This window comes from Perognathus longimembris, chromosome 17, assembly GCF_023159225.1.
Source record: "Perognathus longimembris pacificus isolate PPM17 chromosome 17, ASM2315922v1, whole genome shotgun sequence".
Lineage (NCBI taxonomy): Eukaryota > Metazoa > Chordata > Mammalia > Rodentia > Heteromyidae > Perognathus > Perognathus longimembris.
In genome coordinates this window covers 52,561,326-52,565,407 of record NC_063177.1, presented here as the reverse complement: position 1 = coordinate 52,565,407, position 4,082 = coordinate 52,561,326, and positions in this window count along the sequence as shown.

Sequence of the window (4,082 nt, the reverse complement as noted above, 5' to 3'; positions counted from 1 at the left end):
GTGGTAGAGCACAAGCCTTGAGCGCAAAGAGGTTCAGGGACAGCGCCCAGGCCCTGAGCTCAAGCCCCACAACCGATTAAAAAAAAATAAAAAAAAAAAAAGATTCCTAAAGTAGAGTTGTCACAAAGTGATGAGCATTCGAAGGCTTTATATAAAAGGTCACCAGTGGAGGTGTGAGCTCTTTGCTATTCCAGAATGTGCTTCCATGAAGACGCTTGGATTACTGGGTCAGGAGCCGCTGTCTGGTACTGGGAATGGAACTAGGGGCCTTTTGCACGCGTGCTAGGCTACCATTCTACCATACCCTCAGCCCCGGAGTAACTTCTGTACACACGTGTGCTGGTACTAGGGCTTGAACTCAGGGCCTCATGTACTTTTTATTTATACCCCCCCCCCCCCCGCCCAGTCCAACAGTCTTAGGGCTTGAACTCAGAGCCTGGTGCTATCCCTAAGCTAATTTACTCAAGGCTAGCATGCTACCATTTGAGCCACAGCTGTACTTCCATCTTGTTGGTGGTTCACTGAAGGTAAGGGTCTCACTGACTTTCCTGCCCAGGCTGGCTTTGAGCCTCGATCCTCCGATCTCAGCCTCCTGAGTAGGTAGGATTTCAGAATTGCATTTTTTTTTTCTTGTTATTGCTGTTGCCTCTTTGGTGAAAGCTGCTGGCTCTGAATTTGTACCAATGGCAGCCAGCAAGGTCTGCCTCGGTACCTTGTCACTTCATGTGTGGCCGCCCACACCCTTCCTCTTGTTCTAGACATACTGGTTCAAAGTCAGGGCCTTGCATCGATATGCTTAAACATGATCTAACAGGCAAAAAGTAGGGCTGGATGTGTGGCTCACGTGGTAGAGTGCTTGCCTGCCAAGTGGGAGGCCCCAGTACGAAGTCACAGAACCTGCACGCAAAGAAAAATATAAAATCTGAGTGGAGGGGCTGGGGATATGGCCTAGTGGTAGAGTGCTCGCCTCGTATACATGAAGCCCTGGGTTCAATTCCTCAGCACCACATGTATAGAAACAAGCCAGAAGTGGCGCTGTGGCTCAAGTGGCAGAGTGCTAGCCTTGAGCAAAAAGAAGCCAGGGACAGTGCTCAGGCCCTGATTCCAAGCCCCAGGACTGGCAAACAAAAAAACGAAACAGTCTCAGTGGAGTAATTTCTTATTCATAATTTCTTAAATGTACATCTGTTTTGTATACTCATGGATAAATACTTCTCAATAATTACTTTACTTGGGCTGGGAATGTGGCTTAGTGGTAGAGTGCTTGCCTGGCATGCGTGAAGCCCTGGGTTCCATTCCTCAGTACCGCAGAAAGAGCCGGAAGTGGTGCTGTGGTTCAAGTGGTAGAGTGCTAGCCTTGAACAAAAGAAGCTCGGCTGGGTTCAAGCCCCGGGACTGGCATGCATATATGTTTATTTTATTTTATGCTTTGTCAGTAGTATGGTTTGAACGGCTAGCAGTCTACCCCTTGAGGCACCGCTCCACTCCTGGCTTTTTGGTGGTTAATTGAGATAAGAGTGTCTGGAGCTAGGCTGACTCGTGTTTTCAGCAGTGCTGCAGTGGCCAGGGTCTGGAGGTGTGAGATTACCGGGCTGTGCCTTCCCCTTCCTCCACCCGCCTCTCTGTGTCGGATCTCCATCTACCCCCTCGGGATGGAGCGGAGGGCGGAGTGAGCGGGTTCCCGTGAAGCTCACCCTTGCTGTTAGCCTCGCAGGCATGGAGAGCCCACTTCCAGAAGATTCCAGACATGGGCAGCAGTGCGGTGCCGATGTGACTGAGCTATGGAGATGTCGCACCCCCCCCCCCCACCGCCGGTCCGGGGTCCGGTGGCCTGCGCCTGTCATCCTAGCTAGTCAGGAGGCTGAGATCTGAGGTTCGAGGCTCCAAGCCAGCCTGGGCAGGCAAGTCCGTGGGACCTCCCTCCACTGAACCACCAGGAACCCGGGACTGGAGCTGAGGCTCCGAGTGGTAGACCGAGCGAGCTCAGACAGCACCCAGACCCTGAGCTCAGGCCCCGCCACTGACCTCCCCTCCCCCCCCCAAAAAAAAAGACATTTCCATGCCTTTCTCCTGCAGATGAGATTTTCCCAAGCAGAAGGGACAGCAAAGCGGCTGTTCAGGGAACAGAGGGCCCGTCACCGCGCCCTTCTGTCGTCCAGCCGCAGGGCAGGGGCTCCGCCCACTCCCGCGCCCCGGGACGCAGGGGACTGTCGTGATCCAGCGCTCCCGGTGGAACCCGACGTATGGAAGTCATTATCTGCCTCGCAGCCGGGCGTGGCTCGCCCCGGCCCGCTCCCGCCGGCCCAGGTCCCTTCCCACCCCCGCCCCGCCCGCCCGGATTCCAGCGGCCCACGACTTCCCAGCTCAGACGCCGCTCGTCCCTCGCCCTGGCCCACCCCTCCCGCACACGGGGTTCCCCTCTCCAGCATTCCCGAAGCCAGTAGGGGCTTGAATGCAGGGCCCGAGTGCTCACTGCCCTTTCGCTCTTTCACGCAAGGCTGGTGGTGCTCTACCACTTGAGCCGCAGCCGCTTCTGGCTTTATGGTGGTTTCGTGGGCGATGAGAGTCTCAGGGACTTTCCTGCCCAGGCTGGCTTTGAACCGTGATCCTCAGATCTCAGCCTCCTGAGGTGCTAGGATCATCGCTGTGAGCCGCTATGCCCCGCTGCACCTCTCTAACTCTTGTTCTGAACGATGTGGTGTATGCAGACCTCCCCGATTCACATGGTGAAATCCTAGCTCTCAAGGGGATGGAATTGGGGGTGGGATCTCCTGGAGGTGGTGAAGGAATGAGAGTAGAACCTTCTTGATGAAACTGGTGACCTTACAAAGCACTCCCCCCACCCCCAAGCACTTAGCCCTCTTTCTGCCAGGATACAATGAGATGTCAGTAATCCGTACCCCTGGAGAGGACCCTCCCCCGACCCAACTACGCTGGTTCCTGGACTTCAGACTTCCAGCTCAGAGAAATAAATATCTGTTGCCGGGCATTGGTGGCTCGGGCCTATAATCCTAGCTACTCAGGAGGCTGAGATCTGAGGATCACAGTTTGAAGCCAGCCTAGGCAGAAAAGTCCATGAGACACTTCTCTCCAATTAACCACCAGAAAACCGGAAGTAGCGCTGTGACTCAAAGTGGTAGAGCGCTAGCCTTGCGGAAAAAGGAGCTCAGGGACAGCGCCCGGGCCCAGAGCTCAAGCCTAGGACCGGAAAAGCAAAAATTCCATCTCCAAAATAACCAGCAAAGAGCAGGACTTGCGGGGCTCAAGTCGTAGTGCAAGCAAGCCAAACAAGGTCCAGCCCTGAGTTCACATAACATGTAGCATAGGATCCAGACATTTGGGCATATAGTCCAGTCCAGGCGTAGTGAGGCCTGTCTGGAAGAAGGAAGTTCCGCAACCCAGTGGATTTTTTCGCTGCGTATTCACAGGCGTATGCAGGGTTGGCTGTTTTGGGCAATGCAGGATGGTGAGCAGCACCGCAGCTTCCTCACTGAGGGGTGATACAGACCCCCCACCCATGTCCCTGAGGGGCTGGATCTCTCAGTTGGGGGCCACTGATTTATATTCAAGGCAGCCACTGCTATGGGGAGCTCTTCTGTATTAGCTCGTGCTTCCTGTGCACACACCAAGGCTTTACCTCTCCAACCTCTCAGTTCTCCTCATTCCCTCCCTCCCTTCCTTCCTTTCCATGAATCTCATGGACTTTCCTGCCTGGGCTGGCTTTGAATTGTGATCCTCAGCTCTCAGCCTCCAGAGCAGCTAGGGTTACAAGTGTGAGCCATCGGTGCCCAGCTTTGAAAATGGGAGGGGCTGATGATTATAGGTGCTGCTCCATTTTTGCTCAAAGCTAGTGCTTCACCACTTGAGTTACACCTTCAGCTCCTATACTTTGGGTGATAAATCGGTATTAGTATTATATGCATGTTTTGTTGTCATTCTTTTTTTCTTTCTTTCTTTGGTCGGTTGTGGCGCCTGACCTCTGGGCCTGGGTGCTGTCCCTGAGTTCTTCAGCTCAAGGCTAGCACTTTACCATTGAGCCATAGCACCACTTCCGGTTTTCTGGTGGTTAATCAGAGATAAGA